The sequence below is a fragment of the Eutrema salsugineum genome, unplaced genomic scaffold (assembly GCF_000478725.1).
Source record: "Eutrema salsugineum unplaced genomic scaffold, Eutsalg1_0 scaffold_3, whole genome shotgun sequence".
Taxonomy (NCBI): Eukaryota; Viridiplantae; Streptophyta; class Magnoliopsida; order Brassicales; family Brassicaceae; genus Eutrema; species Eutrema salsugineum.
In genome coordinates this window covers 14,550,237-14,576,438 of record NW_006256756.1, presented here as the reverse complement: position 1 = coordinate 14,576,438, position 26,202 = coordinate 14,550,237, and the positions used below count along the sequence as shown (strand labels likewise).

At 42.5% G+C, this 26,202-nt stretch overlaps 2 non-coding genes across 2 annotated transcripts; both read right to left on the bottom strand.

Annotated features, from left to right (window-relative positions):
* Positions 1–6,225: 6,225 nt before the first annotated feature.
* LOC112085722 lies at positions 6,226–6,333 on the bottom strand. Its single transcript, XR_002899021.1, has one exon. It is a non-coding gene; the product is annotated as a small nucleolar RNA R71 (small nucleolar RNA).
* Positions 6,334–15,120: 8,787 nt separating this feature from the next.
* LOC112085576 lies at positions 15,121–15,227 on the bottom strand. The gene has a single exon (XR_002898879.1). It is a non-coding gene; the product is annotated as a small nucleolar RNA R71 (small nucleolar RNA).
* Positions 15,228–26,202: the final 10,975 nt, after the last annotated feature.

The window sequence follows — 26,202 nt, the reverse complement described above, 5'->3', positions numbered from 1 at the left end:
GCTCCGAGATTCCCTGCATTTTTCTCGGCAGTATTCTAAAATACCTTTCTGAAAACGAGATCTCCTTCTTTAAATCTTCGGCTTTGGACGTTCTTGTTGTAGTACCGAGCCGTCGCCTGTTGATAACTCTGAATCCGAATCAGGACTTGGTTGCGCCTCTCGTTGACTAAATCGAGCTCATCCAAGATCATCAGGTGATTTAAGCCCTCTTGTCCCAGCAAAAGTCTTTGTCGAATTCCGGGGAAATCTCGTCAGCCCCGACGTATTCGACCTACCAGCTTTTCAGCTTCTCCTCCTCGGCATCCAAAGTCATACCGTTAGGTTTTCGGAGCTCATCGATCATAGCAAGATTACTTTTGATCTGGCCGAGTTTGTTCTCATCATCCTTGGCCTTCTAGAGCTTGGCAATCGATTCTTCCACCTTTGAAAGGCACTTCTGAACATTGAGTGTCACCTAACGCTTTGCTTCTTTCTGAGCTCCTTCAACTTGGCCTCGAGCAAAGCGTCTTTAGCCTCGATGCGCCTCTTCAATGAAGCGATCTCGGCACTCTTCCTCGAGATGAATGGCTGTGGTGGCAGCTTTATCAAAATCGGTGCGGAGGGCTATCTTCTCTTCTTACAGTGTCTTGATCTGAGTCATTGCCTCGTCCAGCTTCTCTTTTGCCGCCACCACCTCCTTTCGCGCTTCATCCAAGCGACATTCATCTTTATCCAGGTCGGACTCGTAACAAGCCATCAGCTCGTTGATAGCCGCGACGAACTAAATAGAAAAACCAATCCTCATAAGTAGTGAGCCAAATTTTGAAACATTTTTCGAATATAAAAGTTTTACCTTTGTGCCACGCTGAGCCATCGCCGCATAGGACTTTGCCCTCTTCAGCTTCTCAGGAGGCGGGAGCCTCGTGTTGGCGCTGTTGACCTTCGAAAACATCACCACCGAAGCGATTGAGTCGTCAACTAACAACCTACACGAAGACGGCTTGCTGGGTGGCACCTTGCGCTTCTTTTTAGATGACTCGTCCTTGTGGAAGGCTACCCCTTTTCCTTTCTCATCCGTGGTCTGTTTGCGGCCAGAATCGTTTTTCAGCAAGGTGGAAGCAGGAGGCCTCACCGACTAAGGAAGAGCAAGAACGGCTGAGGTGGTCGGCATCTGACTCCGAGCTCCGGAGTTTTCCTTTGATGCCTCGGGAACAATTTCACCCCATTCTACCTCGGTAGCCTTTTCTTCAGCAGCTTTCTCCTCGGCAACATTTGTAGCGGTGGTAGGGACATCGTCGTTCCCCACCTCAGGATTCGCCAGTTCCTCTCTTGCTGTTGCCTCTCCGCTTTGCCGAGCGGCCTCAGCAGCTCGCCGTTCGGGCTCCTCGGCCTCACAACTTTTTTGATCCCTCAAGGTAACAATGACCATCTTCTCTCTCGTGTCTCTCAAAGATCTGGAAGTTTCCAAACTGATAGAAATCCCAGCAAGAATGGCTCAGGTTCTCTCTACTCTCTCAAGTGAGAAATGCCGTTTCCAATAAACTCTCTGAGCTGCTGGGCATCTCGAACGGTGAACAAGTCTCCAAGAACGGGAGGCAAGATATTCTGAACTGCAAACAAATGGAGAAAAGAAAAACATAAGCCAAGAAACTAAGACAAAGAGTGTGGTGACTCCAAGCCGAGGTATGGCTTCAGATCGACTACCAAGTGGTCCCAAATCGGTTTTAGTCTTGCGAACAAAGTCTTCGCCCACTGACGCCTCGTTTACTTGGACATAGAAAAAACGCTAAGTCCAAAAACAATCTTTGCTCAGAAAACCGCCAATAATCTGGCGCTTCGATTTGTTGGAGATATAAAATTTATTCCCGCCCGGAGCCTTCTAATCTCCAGCAAGTTGAGCAAGTGATTAAGCTCGACATAATCCCACATTCAAAGCTTCAAACCAGGATGCCAATCATGTGCCGCAGACCCCTCGGCGTGATTTTCCCAATCGAGATACCGTGCTTCCACAGATACTGAAGGATCACCTTGGGGATCGAAAACCAAAAGAAGCATAGCTCAAAAAAACGCCTCGTAGACAGTGATGTGATTTGCAGGGGGCTTGTCGGCTCGGTCGGTCTTCCCAGGACGGATGAACTTAATCGCCTTGGAAATTCCAAAGCGGTGTCGTAACGCCCCGAGAGATTCAGGGCAGAAGGCATTGTGAACATCCATTTGATGAAGTTCCCAATTCAGCGAGGACACGCACTGTAGTAAGTTTAGAGACAGGTGCAAATGTCTCCTTGAAATCCAAACCCTCTTTTTGATGATTACTAAGAGCAACCAAACAAGCTTTATATCTCTCAATACTACCATCCAAATTAAATTTGGTCTTGTATACCCATTTGCAGCCTATAGCTCGCTTATTAGCCGGAATATCAACTATATCCCAGGTATGATTATCTTCCAAAGCTTTAATCTTCGCAGCCATTGCTTTGATCCAAACGTCAAGCGCCATAGCCTCTTTGAAAGTTTTAGGTTTATCGATAGCTGTAATGGCTGCCAAAAATGTGCAGTAGAGTGGAGATAAAAGATGAGTAGAGAGATTATCAGCAATCAAATAAGGCATACCTGGAGAATGCCTAGGAGGACCGTGCGATGACTCAAGTGGTGTTTACGAAGACGGGTTGTGAGATGTGGAGTGTGATGGTGAAACGTTTGTAACATATCCTGTAAGAAGAACAGATTTTTGCTTAACTCGCTTTCCACGCCCAAGACTCTCTTCAGCAGAAGAAGAATCAGTACCAGAATCAGTAGAAACACTATCATGAGGGGTAAAAGAAACAGGCCCCATTGATGGAATAACAGAGTCAATGTCGATCGACACAGAAGAGTTGGTGTAGACTAACACTGGGTCTGAAACAGCGCTCCCCCTATGTCATTAGAAGTAACAATTTGAAAAGAATCAAGGATTGCAGGCGAGCTCCCCTTTACCACTAAAGGAGGCTCGGTAATGGGAACAATAGGAGACACTGCCTCTAGAGAAACAGGCAAAGATGGAACCAAGGGAGACAATTCATATGGAAAATGTTCTTCATAAAACACAGTGTTCCGTGAAACAAAGTATTCAACACGTTCAAGATCATAAACCTTCCATCCTTTTTGACCATAGGGATACCCAACAAAAACACACTTAGTAGCACGCTCATCAAATTTATCTCTGCGGCGAGTGCCTTTGTGAGCATAACATAGACAACCAAAAATATGAACATGATCATATGAAGGCTTTTTGCCAAAGAGTTACTCATACGGTGAGAGCCCATGATGTAGATGGAGTCTTATTAATCAAATAAGCAGCTGCCAAAACACAATCACCCCCAAAACTCCAAAGGAATAGATGCCTGAAAATGTAGTGATCGTGCAACATTCAAAACATGTTGGTGTTTTCTTTCCACACGACAATTTTGCTGTGGTGTTCCGACACACGATGTCTGATGGTGAATACCTTTTTCAGCAAAATAAGCACACAGAGCCATAAAATCTGTTCCATTATCACTGCATACTCGTTTAACACGTGCATCAAACTGATTTTCGGTCATACCCATAAAATTTTGGATATGTGTGAAAACTTCAGCCTTTGAACGCATCAAAAATACCCAGACTGCTCTGGAAAAATCATTGACGATAGTGAGAAAATATAAAGAACCACACGATGCAGGAGTTGATAGGGACTCTAAACATCACAATGTATTAAACCAAAAGTAGCATATGTTTTATTATTACTATCGGGAAAAGAAAAACTGGGTAGTTTTGCACGAACACAAATCTCACATAAAGTTTGAAGTTTGATTTAGAACTACTAAAACCAAGAACACCAGACAACTGAGAAATTAAAGGCTGCGACGGATGTCCCAATCCTTGTCTATCCACAGGTGTAAGAGTATGAGACGGGGATTGTGTCCAGCCAAAATTGGCATGTGCGACATTAGCTCGACCACGACCAGTTTGAGGAGAAGGCGCTCCACCAAGTCCTCTTCCTCGTCCTCGACCAGAGTCTGGGAATCCTTGCAGCTGATAACATGTCTTCTATTCATGACCAAGACGTCCACAGTGTGAGCAAACAAGACGATTACGAGGCTGTGAAGCAACAAGAGCAGATCCACCAATTGCAGAAAAACCAGCACCATCCTTTTGAGACTCAGATGCATGAGAAACGAACTGATGCCTTTCCTCTTGAATAATCATATTGAACTTTCTCTGAAGATTTGGTGACAGCTGCATAAAAAAGATGTTAGCCCGAGTTATACCAAATCTTGCTCCATCTAAACCCATGAGAAATTGAAACTTCCTTTGACGATCACTGAGAGACGTGAAAGTTTTAGTAGTCTCACAATTACTCTGACCACAACAACAGGCGGGAATAGGTTCATAATCAATCAAGTTATCCCAAAGAAGATTTATACGACCAAAGTACTCTTGCACAGTGCGTGATTCTTGCTTTGATGTCGTGAGGCTCACCTTCTACTCATAGACTCTAGGTTTATTACCAACTTAGAACTGATCCTTCAAACCTTGCCATAACTCAAACGCCATATCCGAACAAGAGATATACGGACGTAACTTAGGATCAATTGTATTGAGAATCCAAGCAACCAGCATGGTATTGATGATTCCCCATAGCTTTATCTCATCAGCATCAGAAGTCGGCATCTTGACGGTACCGTCAATAAAGCCAAGTTTATTTTTGGCTTTAAGAGAATTCCTCAGCAACTTAGCCCATCTTTCATAATTTGGACCTTCAAGGAACACCGTAGAGATCACTTGACCTTGATCAGCTACAGGAGGCAAGTAATAATCAGAGAGAATTGTAACCTCCTTCCTAACTGTTGCTGCTGATGCAGGAGTCACAGACCCATCACCATCAACCATGATGAAGACGAAACAGAAGACGAACCGCGAGAGACCTGATCTCGCAACAAAAGAGAGAAGCACGGACTCGACGAGCTTCTCGATGAACACGGACAACAATAACGCAAAGAGAGAAAACACGAGAGAACAATAAGATCGATTTTGAAAACCTTAAAGCTCTGATACCATGTCAAAGTTCAGCAGAAAAGATGATCTATTTATTCACTAAATAAGGTATATATATACATACAACATAAACCCTTAATCATATATACAAAGCCCAATACTAAATACATAATAATAGCCCAATACTTGGAACCTTATGCTTGTTAATTGCTTATTCACTAATGGGAATTAGTCTTGATTAGGTAATTAACAAAAGGATTATTGTCATGAGAGTGAATTAATCTGATTTAGAAGTCTAGACTAAAGAATTGCAAGTGTTGCATTGTTTTCTTAGCTTCATGAATTAACATTTAAAGCACCCTGATCAATGATCACATCTAGAGGTTTAGCTTTATCTTATTTTGAATTTGAGTCTTTGTTTTGTTTGTCTTGTTTGTCTAGTTTTTAATTATTACTTGCTTCTTGTTTGTTTAATGTTTTAGATCACTTAGTCACCAACCTGTTTTATTAGACTTGGATTAAGAAGTGATCCATCATAGTCCTAGTGCCTAGACATCTCCATTTGGATTGATAACTCAAATGCTACAATGATATGAGTAGTTTGAGTAATTGGGTTTGAACCTAAAAGTTCTTACTACCAATTTGGCACCATTGTCAATTGGAGAGTTTAATCTAGCATTAGGACTTTGGATCTTCTTGAGATCAAGTCATTTTCTTTTGTTTTACTAATTACCTTTCAAGTGCTGTCTTTGTTTTCAGGTGTATGAACACCAAAACTCAAGCAAGAAGACAAAGCGAAGGAGCTGAGCACATTGAGAGGTTGGATATGGATCAAGGGAAACAGGCTCATAGTGGTAATGGAAACCATCAGAATCAGCAAGATCCTCCACCACCACGTCCAAGAACAGTTGTAGGAGCTGGTGATGAGGCCAATGCTCGGGGTCAGAGAAATGGGATTTTGAGATCATGTCTGGCTTGATCAACATGGTACAATCAAACAAATTCCATGGATTGGCACTAGAAGACCCATTGGATTATCTTGACAACTCAATAGAGTTTGTGACTTAACCAAGATTAATGAAGTGAGTGAGGATAGCTTCAATTTAAGGCTATTTTCTTTTTCTCTAGGAGATAAAGCTCATCAATGGGAAAAGTCTCTACCTCAAGGATCAGTCACAACATGGGAGCAATGCAAAAGATCATTTCTAACCAAGTTCTTCTCTTCATCAAGGAAGGTTAAGAAATGAAATCTCAAGTTTCATTCAGAAGGACCATGAATCATTTTGTGAGGCTTGGGAAATTATTTAGAGGGCATACCATGCAATGCCCTCACCATGGATTCTCGGATTCTCAGCTGCTAAGTACCTTCTACAAAGGTGCTTCACCAAATGTCAGACTTCTCTTGGACATAGCTTCAAATGGTAATTTCATGACCAGGAAAGTCAATGATGCCATGACCCTTGTGGAGAATGTTGCTCAGAGTGATGAGCTTTATGGGTCAGACTTTGACAGGAATTCAAGAGGAGCTGTGAGTATAGAAGAGGAAAAGACAAGGAAAAGACAAGGAAAGACATCAGGTCTCTCAATGAGAAGCTAGATAAACTTCTCCTAGCTTCCCATAAGTCAGTCAACTTTGTTGGAGATGTGAATCATGTGTTTCAGGACAATGTTCAAGAGGAAGATATCACAGCTGAGGTGCACTTTGTAGGTGGCCAACAAGGTTACCAAAAGAGCTTTAACTACTACAAGAATCACCACACCCAGAACTTTTACTCTCAAAACAATCACCAACAAGTTTTTTCCCTCCCCAACAACAAAGTCTCCAACAGCACTCACGGAATAAGGATCAAGAGGTGCAGAACCTGCTTCAGCAAATCCTTCAAGGTCAAGCAAGTGGTGCCATGGACTTCAACAAGAAAATGGCAGAGATCTACAACAAAGTGCATTGCTCTTATTCTGATCTTATAACTCAGCTTGCAACCTTGGCTTCCAAAGTCAAGACTTTAGAGAACAACAAGCGCCACTGCACTTCTCAAGCTCAAGGATCTTTACCAGGTACATCTGCTGCAAATTTAAGAGAGTATTGCAACGCCATATACTCAATGATGAGAATTCTGCTGCTATTCGGGAAATTGAATACCTTCTTTATGGAAAAGTCTCTAATGAGTTAAACCCTAACATTGAGGAGGACGGCGCCATAATAGAAGACTCTGAGAACCTGTTCTATGATCTCAATGAGAACATTGATAAAGAAAGTGGGTAGGCAGCTAGTTTTTCTATGAAGAAGAATGCTCTTAAGATTGCTGAAATCAAAGAACAAGAAAAGGATTCAAGCAAGGACAGCTGATGGAGTCTCTAGCACTGGTTCAACAAGGGTGAAACTCAAATCTATTCCAAAGCTAGGTAATCCAGGAAAATTCTCCATCCCATGCTCTCTTGGAAGTTTGAAAGTGGACAATGCTTTGTGTGATTCTGGATCAAGCATCAGTGTAATGTCTTTAGACATGGTGGAGAGACTAGGGATGAAGACTCTAAAGCATCACCCCATCTCAATTACCTTTGGAGATTCATCCTCAAAGAAGACATATAGAATCTTTGAAGATTATCCACTAAAGATTGGTGAATGCATAGTTTCAACTGATTTTGTGGTAATGAAGATGAAGAAGACCAAATAGCTTCCTCTCTTGCTTGAAACTCCATTTCTAAACACCATAGGAGCAAGGATTGACTTTGATACTCAAAGACTGGTGCTTACAAAGGTAAATGATGAAGTTTTCTATCCTCTTAAGCCACCTCTTGCTGGGTTTTGTGGAGTTATATCTGAGAAAGTTTATGAGTTAAAAGACTATGATATGAAGTATGTGGGGAGCATTAGAACTATAGAAGAAGCTCAACCCCTAGCAGCTGGTGAGAAGAAGAAAGAATCCCTAATAAGACATGATCTTGAGTTTGAAGGGGATTTCTTTAGTGATGATGAAGCTTGTTTGGAATCTCTATCTCCTACACCAAGTGAGAAAGAGATTGGTAACAACAAAGGCAACAGTTCAAAATTCCAAGATAAGAGCCCAACAAGCACCAAACCATTCAATCTTGGGCGTTCTTCTCAAGTCTTAACTCTCACTCCTTGGAAGTTTAATGTTGGAGCTGTGGAATACAAGGTTAAAGGCAATGGAAGATCAAGACCATTTGCCAAAGTCAGAGCTATCTTCACACCAGAGTTCAAAGAAAAGGGACCTGATGGTGTTCAAGAGCTGATGAACAAGAACCTCATGCTTGAATTCATGGACAAAACAAGGAGCATCAAAGCTCCTCCACTCCCTCACTAAGAAAAGAGTATGAAAAGTCAAACTTGGTTACGTAAAACAAAGTGCTCTTGGGAGACACCCCAAGCTTATCCTTGTATATAGTCTTTTGATCTTTTATTTTTTGTTTTTTTAATGCTTTTGATGTGTTTTCTGAGTGATCTCAGGTCATAGGAGGTGTTTGTGCTACAAGCACCAAGCTGTCAAGGGCTTGTAGGATCACGGAAGCAAAGTTGTTGATCGATGGCCAAGGGGTGATTCAAGTGAATGAGCAACTCTAGACAATTGAATCGGCTGGTGGAAGTAAAGGATGTGAAATGGATCAAAGTGCACCACACAAGTTGTGAAAGACTTGTGATACAACACAGATTCTCGGCTCTAGGAGGTACTGGTCTCAACTAGAGAAAAGAAGAACAAGTTTTACACAGAAAACTCAATGAAAGAAAATTCTTCGTTTTATTAATATCAAAGGTGAAAAATTACAAGGCTGTAATGGGACCTTATATAATGGTCCTAGCAGCTTAGACTCAAAGAAATAAAAAGACTCAAAACAACAGGACTTTTAAAAGTAAAGACTCAAAACAACAGGACTTGTAAGTTAAAATGCTACATTAAAGGGAAATAAAAAAAAGGAAAGAAAGACTGTCTAAACTAACTGTCTCTGCAAGGAATCAAAGACAAAAACTCATTAGTCAAAGATATAAAAACTGATTGAACACTTACCTTATTTGGTGGCCAAGACTAGTGTGTCTTTGACTAAGCTTTGAATCTTCCCTCTTAAGTGTCTTGATTCATTGGCGAGATAGTCAGCATGTAGACTTGGGCTTGATTTGGTAAAAGGGGCCAGACATCTTGATTCTTTGAAGCTGGGCCGTTTGCTAGCTCTTGGCATTCTTCAAGTAATCCAGTCCAAGATTGGGCTTTAAGCGGATCCACTTCTTGGTCTTCTTGCGGCTTCACTTGATCCACTTGTGACATTGCTTGCATCATGCTCTGGTTATAGTTGTGTTGGAGAATCTTAGCTCTTTGTCTTGTTATGGGGCCTTCATGAAAAATTGGTACTTCCACATCTTGTAGTTGTGGTTCGGTTAAGTCAGGTTCAACTTGAATGGCCTCATCACAAAGGTGACCAAAATGGTGAGAAATGAAGCACACTCCTAAGTGTGAAATGAGGCCTCGACCTATATTTCTCGGGCTAAACCAAGTCGAGGCATGCTTGTATCTGATGCCGAGGGAAATGAGCAATTACCTCGAGTTATGGCCGCGGGTGATGCAAGGCGTGGCAGGGTTCAGAAGATGAGCACAAAACCAGAAGATGAGGCCTCGGGTTGATGAAGAACTGACCAAGGCGAGGCATGGGTGCAAAGGTGCAAGAACAGACTTTTACCCCCACTTTAAGCGATTTTTGGTCAGTGCAAGGAGCAGCATCAAAACAACAACTTTTCCAGTGATGGTTGGCCTCCTAAGATGCACAATTCCACTCCTCCATTCCATCACAAACACATCTGGTAAACTTCAAACCTGTACATAGCATTCAAGCATCTAATTTTTCTTTTTTTTTTAATTTATTATTTTCATATTTGTTTATCCTCTTTCTCATGCTTTTATTACACAGGGACTATGTAGTTTAAGTGTGGGGGAGGGGTTTTGTGTTTACTAATCATGTTTTATATGTTCTTATTTTCTCTTTTGCATCTTGAGTCTCATTTGATCATTCATAGCATTTAAGTGCATAGAAAAACAAAAAAAAAATGAAAAAAAATTGAAAATTTTCACAAAAAAATGTTCATGTTCATTTAGTTGCATTCACATTTTAGAATTGTGTCTAGATTGCATTTCATATCGGTTTTCATCATTTGCATGGAAGTAATGATAGGTTTCTTTGAGAGAGCATCATTTTAAGATTTTAGTTCATGGTCCTAGTTCTAAGTTCTTTAATGCTTGCAAGTGATGAAATGTGTGGAATTTTTTAGACCTTGGTTGAAAAAGCTTTGAATTGAACTCAGCCTTAGCAAGTGGAAATTTTAACCTGACTTTAAATTATCATGTGATGCTTGCTTAGATGAACTTGAAGATAGTTATACATATTTGAGCTAGAAACTCATTTTTTACCACTCTCTTCCTTATCTCAAATAGCTTATTCCTATCTTTGGAACAGTTTCCACACCTTAAACCAATCTTCCTTTCAAGCCAATTCTTTGTGAGTGTTGAGAGGCCACCTTGGATCAAAAGCAGAAACAGTTAGGTTTAGAGCAACAAGGGTGAGTTCTCATGATATTTAGTTCCATCATCAAAAGACTACTAGATCATGGCAAAAATTGAGTGTGGGGGAACGGTTTTTTTGTGAGAGTTTAAAAGAGAGAAATCATTTGGGTTAGAGAAGAGAGATGCATGGAAAAGTGGAGAGTGATGAGAGGTAGGGGATGGAAAAGAAAAGAAAATGGTTTGGGGTCTAGTGTTCAAAGAAAAGAAGCTCTAGTGTTTTAAAAAGAAAAGTCTGGCCTCTAAGTGAAAAGAAAGAAAGAAAAGAAGCCAAAAGGGCTCAAATGTCTAAAGAGATAAGAAGAGAGGTCAGAATTGTTAAGTGAAAAAGAGCTAACAGTAAAGTTTAGACCCCAAAACCAAAGTTTGTAAATGAAAATAAAGAATCCCCTAGTGAGAAAAGAAGTGTGAGGTTCATGTGAGGGAAGTTTAAGTGTGAGACTTTGGGTTAGATGCATATTATGTATTGGGGTTAGATGAGTTCTTGCCCTTGTATGCATTGGTTGCTCTTTACCTTTAGCATTCTGCCAAATTTTGATCATTCAAAGAGAGATCCCTTGTGCTGAATTAAACTCACATATGCATTAAATGAGATTATTTTATCTCATAACCTTATCCTTAGCCAAGCTTGTTCATTTGAGCATGCATCACTTTGATCTACATGGTTACAACTTAATGAATGTTAAAAGGCTGAGGGATAAGAATGTTGGTGTAGATCAGGGCTTGAACTTGCTGCATTCAGAGTATTCACTACATTGCATTTCAGAATTAGTTCGAGGACCATGAGCATGAATTCTTTTAATGATCATCTCTCTCTTTAAAGAAATGTGAACTCCCAAACATTCAAGCTCTCTCTCTCATTTGTTAAAGTTTGCTTGAGGGCAGGCAAAGGATAAGTGTGGGGGAGTTCATATATTCATATCTTTGCATGTTTAGGATGCATTTTTGGTCCAAAAATAGAGTCTCATGCATGTATTTTAGATAGATTCTTTATGTTTTGTCTTTGTTTTAGAGTTTTAGGACTTTTCATTATGTCCAGGGGGGTCTTGCATGTTTGGAGTGTCAATCAGGTACCCTAGAGCTTAATTTGAGTGAAAAAGGTGGAACCAGTGAAAAAAATGGTGAACGAAGATGAAGAAATGGTGAAAATGGCATTTTGGAGTGTATGGGCCAAACCATGTACCGCGGGCAGCTTTTTCTCGGCCAAAAAAACGTACCACGGGTTACATCTCTGATATGTTCATAATTTGCATCATTTAGGTTGCATAAATCATTCCAAATCATGTTTTATTTCATGCATTTTAGGTCCTTAGGGTTTGTTTTAGAACTTAGGAGATGCATTAGGTCCCAATGAGTCTTTGCATGTTCTGAGTGTCTATCAGGTGAATATGGAGCTGAAAAGATGAATCCAGGAGGTGGAATGGTGAACAAAGCTTGAAAAAGTGGAAAAATTGGGTCTTGGGAGATTATCGGCCATTCTCGCTGGCCAGGAAGGTTTTACCGGCCATTTTCATGTACCGCGGGAAGCTTTACCGGCCATTTCCATGTACCGCGAACGAAGTGTATCGGCCAAAATCTCTGGTTTGAACGAGTCTCAGAAATCGCCTGTCCGGGAAGCCTTCCGGTCCGATTCAGACGGCAGGTCCTTCATAGAAGTTGGAGATAATTGGAGCACGGTCTCATAGCAAGTGGAATCGTGGAATTCGGACGCGTGAGCAGAGAGATAAGCTCGTCGGAAGGAACCCCTGTCTCGCAGGTATTCCGGACCGAGCAGATCAGTTTTGAAGGATGCGAAGGACGGTGCACTTCCAGGCCCATTCAGTTTCCGGGGCATTCATGAGAATCAGAGACATTTGAGTCTTCTTTCCAGAACATCCGAGATCAGTCAATTCGGAGCTTTGAGAAGAAAGATACGGTCTCCGGAATGGACACATGTCTAGACGCCTCTCTCTGGTCGTGTAAATGCACTTCAAAGATGTGCCCTCCAGGAACTCTTACACTTCCCAAGCACTGAAACTTCCTTCATCAAAGTTGGAGATAAATCAGTCCTCTGTCTTCTGCAACCGGAATTACTCAATTCGGACAGGTCTCCAGGAAGTTACACTCTCCGGAATGCGAGATGGTCCAGACAGCCCAGGATGACTAAGTTAAACATGCCGCGATTTCAATGCCACGGTCCACACTTGGCCGTGGCAACTTTTGAGCACCCTCGGCCAACGACACGATCTTCATGCCACGGTCTACACTTGACCATGGCAAACACACACTTGGCTGAGAGGAACTTCTTGCATCCTTCGGCGATTGACACGGCCTAAATGCCACGGTCTGAGGCTTGACCGTGGCAACTTCTTGCAACCTTCGGCGATTGGCACGAGCTGAATGCCACGGTCTGGGACTTGACCGTGGCAAATGAACAAGTGGCTAGAGACAACTTCTACACAGCTTCGGTTTTTGACACGACTTCAATGCCACGGCCTGAGACTTGACCGTGGCAAGCATAGACTTGGCTGGGAAGGATTTCACACGCATGCGAGTTTTGGCACGGTCTGAATGCCACGGTCTGGAGGCTTGACCGTGGCAACCTTTACACATCTTCGGCGTTTGACACGGTAGCTTGCCACGAGTTCCAGATGAAGCTTGAACAGACCGTGGCATCAAAATGAACCAAGAACACAAATGAAGTCTTTGACGCGGACAGGAATGCCACGGTCACACCAAGGACACACCAGACCGTGGCAAACCCTTCTTTGCCCATTAAGGCCGGGTCAGTACCCGGTTTGTTCCGGGTTGACCCGGTTCGCCCAAGCCTCCTTTATAAGGTTTTTAGACCTAATCTGTAGAGAGACTTAATCTACTTTTAGTCTTCTTTCCCCTTTTGTGAAAACCTACTGAATACACTTTGTTTTAGAGAGTTTAAAATCGATTTGCAGTTTCTTTCCTTCTTGTTCATCATTTCTTATCATCAAAATCAACTTCTAATCATGATTAACAACACATCTTGCAAAGGATCTAGTGTGTTGATCATGATTAGTGAGTAGTTACCTTAATGAGGTTCTAGATGTGTAGGTTAGGGTGCTAAAGTGTTAGATTAGGAGTGCTTAGGGCTAGATTCATTGATTCATTTCTCTAAACAACTGTTCTCTATGCTAGATCCTTGATAATCACTTGAGATCTAGATTCTGGGAATTTCATGCACCAAAAGTGTTTGATGAAATTCCTGAAAGAGTTGTGTTAGAGGTTTAAGCAATTTTTCATCATGGGAATGATTTGTTAAATGCTTGAATGATCATTGAGAACTGTTTATTAATGCATATTGATTCATATTTCACAAATGGGAATTTGGTTTGAAAATGGATTAGTATAGGGGTTAATACCTTCATGAGAGGATTAACCTAGATTAGAGTTCTTAATCATTTGAAATCATGTCTCATCATTGTCATTAGCATTTCTAGTTTAACACCAAAGCACCCTAACCAACTATCATGTCTAGAATCTCATGCCTCCATCATATCATATTCATATCATTTGTCATTATCATTAGTCTTTAATCCTGTTTATGTTTATAGTTGTCTCTAGATTAATCAAAACCCACTCTTGTTTGCTTGAATTAAGAACTTGATCATATAGCTTAGTGTCTAACACCACATCTGGATTGATAAACCTCTTTGTGCTACATTGACAAGGGGATTGATAGCCCTGAGACCCTAAAAAGTCTTGTCTATCAATTGGCGCCGTTGCCAAATTGTGGTTTGATTAGCATTAAGCTCTGATCTGTTCTTGAGATCAAGTGCTTACTTTCTTGTTTTTACTGATTCCTTTCAAGTTCTGTTTGTGATTTCAGGTGTATGAACACCAGGTCTAGAACAACATCAACCTTTTGGTACCAAGGAGGAGAAGAGACAGACGTGGTAGACAAATTGATCAGACTGAGATGGCAGAACAAGGAGATCACGTGGTAGATATAGAACAACCAGTTCAGGAGCAACAGGCTCAAGGTCATGGAGCTGGTATTGGAGTTGGTCAAGGGCTTCACCAGGGTAATGTTCAGCAGGAACAGGTGCACCATCAACAAGCTTATGTCCACCAGGGACAAGCTCAAGCTCATCAACAGAGGCATCAGGCCAATGTTCAGCAAAGACACCAGGTGCACCACCAACCCCACCCTTTCCAACCACAGCAAAGAAGATATGAGCAACCCCAAGTCTATGTTGGAGAGAATGACAGGGCCAATGCTCATCAGTATGGAGCTGGTATTCAGGCACCACCTGTGCAAAACAACAACTTTGAAGTGAAAGCATCATTGCTGAATATGGTCCAGAACTCAAAGTTCCATGGGTTAGCAATGGAAGATCCCTTGGAACACTTGGACCAGTTTGATAAGGTGTGTGATCTGACCAAGATCAATGGAGTTTCAGAAGACAGCTTTAAGCTAAGACTATTCCCATTCAGTCTTGGTGATAAAGCTCATCAATGGGAGAAGAATCTTCCAAGAGGCTCCATTCAAACCTGGGAGCAATGCAAGCAAGCCTTCTTATCTAAGTTCTTCTCCAACTCAAGAACTGCAAAACTGAGGAACCAAATCTCTAGCTTCACTCAGCACAGCAATGAAAGTTTTGGTGAAGCATATGAGAGATTCAGGAGCTACACAAACCAATGCCCACACCATGGGTTTAGTGAGGCTTCTCTTCTCAGCACACTGTATAGAGGAGCTCTTCCCAAGATTAGAAACCAGCTGGATACTGCTTCCAATGGGAACTTTCTGGGTAAAGAGATACATGCTGCTTTAGAGCTAGTGGAGAACTTAGCATTGAGCAATGATACTTATGGTGAAGACTATGACAGATCAAATAGGTCTGAAGGTTCAAGCGAAGAACAGAGGCTCACCAGAGAAGTTAAGGAGTTGAGAAGTGAATTAGACAAGCTGAAATTCACCACTCAGAAGCCAATACATTTTGTTGGAGAGTATGAGGAACCTTCTCAAATCTTTGAGAACATAAGTGAAGAAGGTCTTACCCAAGAGGAGCTCAACTACATTGGGAATCAGAGGTTCCAAAGATATCAGTATGGTAATGCCAATCCAAACCTTTCTTACAGGAACACCAATGTAGCTAACCCACAAGACCAGGTCTATCCCAATTCTCAAGCTCCAAAGAACTTTGTTCCCAAGAACAACTTTCAAGGGTCATTCCAACCCAAGAATCAATTTGGTCAGAATCAGAGTTTTGGTCAGCAACAGCAACCATTTCAGGGCACTGGTTACACTTCACAGCAGCCAAAGGCACCACCAGGGTTTGGTCCACCACAGTTCCAACAGCAGACGCCGGTTCAACAACAGTTTCAGCCACCAATGATTCAACAGCAGCCACAGATGGGTACAGATATGGTTGGTATTCTGCAACAACTACTTCAGGGTCAACAGACTATGCAGCAGGAAATCAAGGAACTGAAGCAAAACCAGGCATCAAGCTCAAGGAACCAAGGTCACCTACCTGGAAAACCAGAACCCAACCCCAAGGAATATGCCAAAGCCATTACACTGAGGAGTGGCAAGGAGTTACCTGGTATTGAGAACAACAAAGTGATCATTGAGGACAATGATCAACCTGAGGGGGAGGCAGCCTTAAAGGATGATCAAGTTGCTGAGAAACCAAGGACAGAAAAGGGTAAAGAGGTAGCAAAGGAACCAGAACCAGAGAAGAAGTATGTGCCACCACCTCCATACCAACCAATTCCCATTTCCAGGGAGATTTAAGAAGCAACTAGTGAACAAGGCAAGAGCTGTATTTGAGAAGGCACTCAAATTAAAGGATGATCAAGTTGCTGAGAAACCAAGGACAGAAAAGGGTAAAGAGGTAGCAAAGGAACCAGAACCAGAGAAGAAGTATGTGCCACCACCTCCATACCAACCCAAGCTCCCATTTCCAGGGAGATTTAAGAAGCAACTAGTGAACAAGGCAAGAGCTGTATTTGAGAAGGCACTCAAAGAGACACCACTCACAATGCCTCTCATTGATGCATTCCTAATGATGCCAAAGATGGGGAAGTTCTTGAAGGATGCAATTCTGAACAAGACAAAAGAGCTTCAAGGCATGGTAGTACTAAGTCATGAATGCAGTGCTATCATTCAGAAGAAGTCCATTCCAAGGAAGTTAACTGATCCAGGGAGCTTCACACTCCCTTGTGCCATTGGACCTCTTCTATTCTCTGGATGTCTTTGTGATTTAGGAGCATCAGTCAGCTTGATGCCATTCTCCATAGCTAAGAAGTTGGGCTTTAGAGTTTTCAAACCCTCAAGGATTTCTCTTATCCTTGCAGATAGATCAGTTAGATTGCCTGTAGGTATGTTGGAAGATCTACCTGTCAAGATAGGTGGTTTTGAGGTTCCAACAGATTTTGTTGTGCTGGAAATGGATGAGGAACCAGTAGATCCTCTCATCTTGGGCAGGCCATTCTTAGCAACTGCAGGAGCCATTATTGATGTGAGAGGTGGGATAATAGAGCTTCAACTTGGGTCTGAAAGGCTCAAGTTTGATGTGAATGAGATGATGAAGAAACCCACCATTGAAGGTCAATGTTTCTATGTGGAGACAATGGACCAGTTGGCTGATGAGTTGCTTGAGGAACTGAACACTGAAGATCCTCTTCAAGCAGCTCTAACTCAAGAACAAGGAGAGAATGAGCTCTTGGCTGAAGCTAGTGAAGGGTATAAGCTGTATCTGGACAATGCAAGAGAGCTAGGTCCTGAAACAAAGTTTTTGGAGCTGGAACAAAGGGGCTCTGAAGTCTTTGCTATCAAGGAATCAGTCACCAGCCAAAGCAGCCTGGACCAGGACTGGAATGAGGCTGATGCACCCTCTGTTGAGCTCAAGCCTCTACCAACAGGGCTCAGGTATGCATTCTTAGGCCTGAACTCTACTTTTCCCGTGATCATAAATGATAACTTGCTGGAGCATGAGGAACGTGCATTACTTAGTGAAATAAGGAAATTTAGGAGAGCCATAGGGTATTCCTTGGCAGACATTAGAGTAATCTCTCCTGAAATATGCACCCACAGGATCCACCTGGAGGACCAAGCCATGTCCTCTATTGAGCACCAACGTAGACTTAACCCCAACCTTAGAGAAGTGGTTAAGAAGGAGATACTAAAGCTTCTTGAGGCAGGGATAATTTACCCAATCTCTGACTCAAGATGGGTGTCTCCTGTTCATGTTGTGCCCAAGAAAGGTGGGATCACAGTGGTGAAAAACGATAAGGATGAACTCATAGCACAAAGAACCATAACTGGCCATCGCATGTGCATTGACTATAGGAAATTGAATTCTGCTTCTAGAAAAGATCATTTCCCTTTACCATTCATTGATCAACTGCTTGAAAGGTTAGCTAATCATCCTTATTTTTGTTTTCTCGATGGGTATTCGGGGTTCTTCCAAATTCCCATAGACCCCCGGGATCAAGAGAAAACGACATTCACCTGCCCTTATGGCACTTATGCTTATAGGAGAATGCCCTTCGGTTTATGTAATGCACCAGCCACTTTTCAAAGATGTATGATGCACATTTTCTCTGACATTATTGAAGAGAAAGTTGAGGTGTTCATGGATGACTTTAGTGTCTATGGCTCCTCCTTCTCGGACTGTCTATCTAATTTGACACAGGTGTTGGAGAGATGTGAGCAGCACAACTTGGTGCTGAACTGGGAGAAGTGTCATTTCATGGTGCAAGAAGGAATAGTCCTTGGGCACAAGATCTCTGAAAAGGGTATTGAGGTTGATAAGGCAAAAGTGGAAGTGATGGTAAATCTGCAAACCCCCACTTCTGTTAAAGGGATAAGGAGCTTCCTTGGTCATGCAGGGTTTTATAGAAGATTCATAAAGGACTTCTCAAGGATTGCCAGGCCCTTAACAAGACTGTTGTGTAAGGAGGTGGATTTCATCTTTGATGCTGAATGTGAAGAAGCCTTTAAGTTGATCAAGGAGGCATTGGTTAGTGCACCAATAGTTCAGGCACCAGACTGGTCCCTACCTTTTGAGGTCATGACAGATGCCTCTGACTTTGCTGTTGGAGCAGTACTTGGACAAAAGAAAGACAAGAAGCTGCATGTGATCTACTATGCCAGTAGAACACTTGACTCTGCCCAAGAGAAGTATGCTACAACTGAAAAGGAAATGCTGGCAATTGTCTTTGCCTTTGATAAGTTCAGAAGCTACCTGTTGGGATCAAAGGTCATTGTGTATACTGATCATGCAGCCCTCCGGTACTTGATGACCAAGAAAGATGCCAAGCCAAGGCTGTTGAGATGGGTTTTATTGCTCCAAGAGTTTGATATGGAGGTGCTTGATAAGAAGGGCATTGAGAATGGGGCTGCAGACCATCTCTCAAGGCTGAGGATTGAAGAAAAAGTTCCCATAGATGATGCTTTGCCTGAAGAGTCTCTGATGGTGCTCCATTCATACTTGGATTTTGAGGAAGTAGAGAGCATTCAAGAAAGGAGGATGCCTTGGTTTGCAGACATAGTGAACTATCTTGCATGTGGGGTGGCGCCTCCTGAATTAGATGCCTACAAGAGGAAAAAGTTCTTCAGAGATGTCCAGAGATACTATTGGGATGAGCCCTACCTCTATGTTCTGAACAAGGATCAGCTGTACAGAAGGTGTCTTGCTGAAGAGGAGATGCAACCTGTGTTGCAAGAATGTCATGGTTCTGCCTTTGGAGGTCACATGGGGGCATTCAAAACTGTGGCAAAGGTTCTTCAAAGTGGGTTTTGGTGGCCTACAATGTTCAAAGATGCCCAGTTGGTGGTTTCAGCATGTGATGCCTGTCAGAGGCATGGGAACATATCTAAGAGAAGTGAGATGCCTCAAAACCCCATTCTAGAGGTTGAGATCTTTGATTGCTGGGGGATTGACTTTATGGGACCTTTCATTTCATCCTATGGAAATCAATACATACTTGTTGCTGTGGACTATGTGTCCAAATGGGTTGAGGCCATTGCTTCCCCTACCAATGATTCCAAGGTTGTAGTGAGGCTGTTCAAGAACATCATCTTCCCAAGGTTTGGAGTTCCAAGGGTTGTCATCTCTGATGGAGGATCCCATTTTGTGAACAAGACTCTGGAAGGTTTATTGAGAAAGCATGGAGTTAAACACAAGATAGCTACTCCATATCATCCTCAAACTAGTGGCCAGGTTGAAGTATCCAATAGACAGATCAAGGCCATTCTTGAGAGGACTGTTAGCTCAAGCAGAAAGGATTGGAGCAAAAGGCTAGATGATGCATTATGGGCTTACAGGACTGCCTTCAAAACTCCAATTGGAACATCACCATTCAGTTTGCTATATGGGAAGAGCTGCCACCTTCCTATTGAGTTGGAGTACAAAGCTATGTGGGCTGTGAAGTTTATAAACTTTGATATCAAGACAGCTCAAGAGAAAAGGATCATGCAACTCCATGAACTTGAGGAGATTAGGCTTGAGGCTTTTGAAAGCTCAAAGATCTATAAGGAGAAAACCAAGGTTCTGCATGATCAAAAGATTCTGAAGAGAGAGTTCAAGTATGGTGATTTGGTCTTGCTTTACAACTCCAGACTTAAGTTGTTTCCAGAAAAGCTTAAGTCTAGGTGGTCTGGACCTTTCAAAGTTCTTGAAGTAAGGCCTTATGGTGCCATTGTCTTAGAAGGGAAGAATGGTCAGGAATTTGTGGTGAATGGACAGAGAATCAAGCATTACTTAGTTTCACAAGGGAAGGAGAAAGCTACATCAGTTCCCCTTCTTGATCCACCAGCCTGCTAATCAGGTTACCAAAGTCAAACTTAGAGACATTAAACAAAGTGCTCTTGGGAGACACCCCAAGCTTACCCTTTGTAAATATGCTTTTGATCTTTTGATTCTTTTCTTTTTATGTTTTAGGATGTTTTGATGGGTCTGTTAAGTGTTTACAGGTGTTAGGTGTGAGTCTGAACCTTTGGAAAGTGAATGCAGAATGAAAAGAGATGAAGGAATGGAGACAAGCTTGTGCTCGGCCTTTGACATGGGGGCCAGCCACGGTCAAAACCAAGGCATGGCAAGTCTCTTTGTGCTGCCACGGGGAGATAATCACGGTCTCAAGGCCAGGCCGTGGCAAAAGAGGCGTGTGTTCGTTGAATGCCACGGCCTTGTGACATGGAACCTAGGCGGCCGTGGCAAGAACAAAAGTGGACCAGGCAACATTCGGACCATGTCACGACTTGGTTGCCACGGGAAGAAGCTTAGGCCGTGGCAAAATGAAGGTGAAACGTCCAACGTTCGGGGTTTGCCACTAGGGGTTGCCACGGGATAAAGGCCTGACCGTGGCAAAGCAAAAGTGAAGCGGCCAAGGTTCGGTGTTTGCCACGGTCTACAAGACACGGGCTAAAGGCCTGACCGTGGCAAAGTTTTTGAGGGTTTGACCGAGGAATGAGCACGGCCACGAGGGGTTTGCCACGGGGACACAATCATACCGTGGCAAGAAGAAAGAAGAAGGACAATGCTCGGAGTTGCCACGGCCTGAAGACACGACCAAGTCGAGACCGCGGCAAAGAGGCAGCATCCTCGAGTGGTAGACACGGGCATGTGACACGGTCAAAGGGGCGCAATCCAAAATTTGAATTCCAGTTGACCGTACGGACGTTGACCAGTCAACAGACGCGCCAGGCCAGCTGTTCCCCACCACTCTTTCTTCTTCATCGCGAGTTTGCTCTCTCTTCTCCATTCTTGAACTCTAAACTTTCATATCTCTCTCGTTGCTGCATCAAATTGAGTGATTCCAACTGCATTGAACTCGTAATCCTGTCTAGTTTCTTGTTGCACATCCGTTTTACACTCGAAACTTGAAGATTCCAAGGTATTTAATCTGTTAAAACTCACCTTTTCCATGCTTTAGAGTACTGTTCATGAACAGAGAAAAGCAATTGGAATCGATTTTAATGGACTTCTTGATACCTTGGAATCGTTTTGTGAGTATTGTGCAAGTAGAATGGATAGGGATTTCATGAATCTTGCTTGAGAATGACCTGTTCTTGGAATTTTTGAGAAATTTTCTTGAAAATCATCATGTGAATCGATTTTTTTTAGAAATTGTGTTTCAAGCTGAACTCTTTATGTGCATTGCTTCTTGCCATTGCTTTGAGTTTAATGAGTTTTTAATCAGCTTGAAATACCTTCTTTTAAAGAAAAATCGATTGGTGCTGCTCATGAACTTGGTGAATTTTTGAAATACTTTTGTTGTTCTCTTGCTTTGGTGCTTACAATGGTTTGAGAAAATGCAGGATGGGAGGAACAAAAAGACAAGCAGCCATGGAGAAATCTAAAAAAGAGAAATCAGAGGATCAGATTTTGCCTTTTGGGCACAAAGTTTTCGAGAAACAGAAAAGGAGGAGAAAGCCAAAGGATTCAGCTGAGAAGAAAACAAAGAAGATTGCTGCACCAAAGAAAACAAAGGCCTCCACTTCAAAAACTTCTGGTACTGAGCTGGCATTGGTTGAGGTCGTTCACAGGGCAGGAAAAGAGGTGGCTGTAGCTGAGGATGAAGACGGAACAGAGAGTGACCCTGAAACAGCATTGAAGCGGGCCAAGAAAGAAAAGTCAGGTTCTGAGGACAGAGAGCCAACTTTTGATGACTACTTTGACATGTTCAGAAGTGCAAAAGTGCAGCAAACCAAGTTCCCTGATATGGAACTGCTGAGGAAGATGGGTATTCTTGAAGAGGTTCAGCTCATTTTCAACAACATGGGGTTTGGTGGATTCTTTGAGATGAAAGATGTGGCTCATGATGGTGTTACACAAGAATTTCTTGCATCCCTTCAAGTTTGTGGATATGGCCCTAGAGATGCAAGAATCAAAGAGGGCAATGGTCTTGGGCACATAGAGTTCACAATAGATGGTGCACAACACCATGTAAGCTTCAAAGAACTTGATGAGATCTTTGCTTTTACAAGACCTGCACAAGAAGAGACAGTGAAGTTCACATACCCTGATCACATGATCACTGACTTGTGAGATACAATTGCTTTTGGGAGCTTCAGAGGAGGAAGATGCAAGAGTTCATGGATAAGAAACCCAGCAATCCGCTATGCTCACAAGGTGCTTTGCCAAATGTTCTTTACCAAGCACAATGATGGAGTAGTGCATCTAGCTGACATGGAGCTACTGGGTATGGGTCTTCATCCTTTCATCAGTCACTTGAAGAGCAAGAGAGAGTTTCGCCTTCCACATTACATCCCTTCTAGCGGTGCATTCTTGGCACGCCAAATGCTGATTTACAAGGACATTGCTTGGAGTGAGGGTAAAAGAAAGAAGCTCACTAAGCTGCACAATGGATGGCTAGTGACAAGGATTCTGAAAGCAAGAGGTTTTGTCTTTGATAATGTTGCAGTCAGGCCTGGGTTGATTGATGAAGTTACCCTCACCAAGGTTGGGTTTCTAAAAGAAAGCAATGGTGAACACTTCTTGTACACCTTCAAGCTCTTGCAAAATGAAAAAGTTCATGTTCTGTTGCCAAACCCAGCCATCACCACTCTCACAGAAAGGCACAATGTCTCCTTTATTGTCCTAAAGGATCAGCTCTACAACTCAGCCATTCACCCCCCAATTCCCAAATGTAAGAAGCCAATTAATTCTAAGGGTAAAGAGCCAGCTGAAGAGGAGGACACAACTAGGACCGCTGGTTGTGAGCATGAGGAGCCAAGAGATTTTGAAAGAAGGATGGGAGCAGGAAGGTATCACTTTGATCCTTACTTTTGGGGTGAGCCTGACTATCACACAAGGAAGCTGTATTCCAGAGTTAACACCCTTCAGAAATGGTGCAAATGGCAAGACAAAACGATCAACAAGCTGGTTGACTGTGTTAGGCAGCTTAAGAAGAAGGTTAAAAAGCTCACAGCTCCAGCCACCTCACCCAAACGAGATACAAGAGAAGAGGTGGGAGAAAGCTCAGCTGCCAATGACCTTGTGCTACCACCAGGAAAAGAAGATTGGGTAAATCCGGCCACAGCATTCCAACCAGACTCACCTGAGAGCAGCCCACCCAGATATTCCACTCCATCATGTTCCACCTCCAATCCATCCCACTACTTGGGATCAGACCTCAGCGATTGAGGTAAACACTCAAAACCTTGTAAATAGCATGTAGACTTTCTTTTTCTTTTGCATTTTACCTGTTTGCTTTGATTTCACTTCTCTCTCATACTTTTATAACACAAGGGACTGTGTTATTTAAGCGTGGGGGAGGAGTTTTATCCTTTACTAATCATGTTTTCTTTTTTCTTATTTTACACTTTGAGTCTTGAATCACATTCTAGTTGCATATTCATCTAAGTGCATATAAAAACCAAAAAAAAAAAAAATGATCATGTAGTTGCATTCTCATTTTTAGGATTGAGTCTAGATTGCATTTGCATATAGGTTGCATCTTGCAAGGAGTAATGATAGGTTTTCTAGAGAGTACATCAATTTGAGAATTTGAATTGAATATGCTTGTGAATCTTTTTCTGTGCTTGCAAAGTCTGAAATGATTTGAATCTGAGAAGCAAGTTTGAATTGAACTCAACTCTAATTAAGTGGGAACCTTGAACTTGACTTGAAAATATCTTGTGATGCATTGTTTGAAAAAGCTTGTGGATACCAATATACATACTTGAGCTAGAACCATTGTTTTTACCACTCTTTTCCTTAGCTCAAGTAGCTGAATCCACATCATGGATCAGTTCCCACACCTTGAACCCATCCTTCTTTCAAGCCAATGTTTGTGTGTGAATTGAAAGGCCACCTTGGATCAAACTTAGCAGAAAGTGTTAGGTTTAGAGCGACAAGGGCAGGTCTCATTGAGTGCTGTGTTCCAACATCAAGGAACTGAGAGTTTTGGCGAGGAATAAGTGTGGGGGAAAAGACCTTTTGGTGAGTGGAAAAAGGTGAGATGAGTGGGAAAGAGAGAGTGAAAATAGCTAGGGGAATGAAAGAAAAAGAAATCAGTCTTGGTGTTTTGAGAAAGTGAGCTCTGGTTTGTTGAAAAGAAAGAGTCTAGCCTCTAAGTTAAAAAAAAAAAAAAAAGAAGAAAAGAAGCCAAAGGCTCAAATGTTTTGTTAAGAAAGAAAGAAGAGGCTAGAAGTTGTAAAAGAAAAAGAGCTGTGTAAAGTTTGAGTTCCAAGACTTGAGAGGAAAATGAGAGTGAAAAGTGAGGATTTTTGAGCAAGTGAGGAAGCTTTGAGTAGAGGGTGGGTGTGATGAGTCTTTGCCCTTGTATGCATAGGTTGCTTTTTACCTTTAGCATTCTGCCAAAGTTTGATCATTCATAGAGAGATCCCTTTGCTGCATTAAACCCACTTGAGCACTGATTGAGATCATTTTAATCTCATAGCCTCTCCCTAGCCAAACCAGCTTGTTTAAACCTTGCATCATGAGATCCACCTGATAAAAGCTTAATGAATGTGAAAGGGTTGAGAGAGAGAAGAACTTGTGGAGATTCCTTGCTGAGTTGACATATATCTGAGTATGACTTTGCATTGCATAATTGAGCATGAACTTGAATTCTCATTGTGATCACTTCTCTCAAAAAGAAAATGTGAACTCCCATTGCATACAACCTCTTTCTCTCATTTGCTCTTTTTGCTTGAGGACAAGCAAAGGACAAGTGTGGGGGAGTTGATATGTTTATAATTTGCATCATTTAGGTTGAATAAATCATTCCAAATCATGTTTTATTTCATGCATTTTAGGTCCTTAGGGTTTGTTTTAGAACTTAGGAGATGCATTAGGTCCCAATGAGTCTTTGCATGTTCTGAGTGTCTATCAGGTGAATATGGAGCTGAAAAGATGAATCCAGGAGGTGGAATGGTGAACAAAGCTTGAAAAAGTGGAAAAATTGGGTCTTGGGAGATTATCGGCCATTCTCGCTGGCCAGGAAGGTTTTACCGGCCATTTTCATGTACCGCGGGAAGCTTTACCGGCCATTTCCATGTACCGCGAACGAAGTGTATCGGCCAAAATCTCTGGGTTTGAACGAGTCTCAGAAATCGCCTGTCCGGGGAGCCTTCCGGTCCGATTCAGACGGCAGGTCCTTCATAGAAGTTGGAGAGCATTGGAGCACGGTCTCATAGCAAGTGGAATCGTGGAATTCGGACGCGTGAGCAGAGAGATAAGCTCGTCGGAAGGAACCCCTGTCTCGCAGGTATTCCGGACCGAGCAGATCAGTTTTGAAGGATGCGAAGGACGGTGCACTTCCAGGCCGATTCAGTTTCCGGGGCCTTCATGAGAATCAGAGACATTTGAGTCTTCTTTCTAGAACATCCGAGATCAGTCAATTCGGAGCTTTGAGAAGAAAGATACGGTCTCCGGAATGGACACATGTCTAGACGCCTCTCTCTGGTCGTGTAAATGCACTTCAAAGATGTGCCCTCCAGGAAACCTTACACTTCCCAAGCACTGAAACGTCCTTCATCAAAGTTGGAGATTAATCAGTCCTCTGTCTTCTGCAACCGGAATTACTCAATTCGGACAGGTCTCCAGGAAGTTACACTCTCCGGAATGCGAGATGGTCCAGACAGCCCAGGATGACTAAGTTAAACATGCCGCGATTTCAATGCCACGGTCCACACTTGGCCGTGGCAACTTTTGTGCACCCTCGGCCAACGACACGA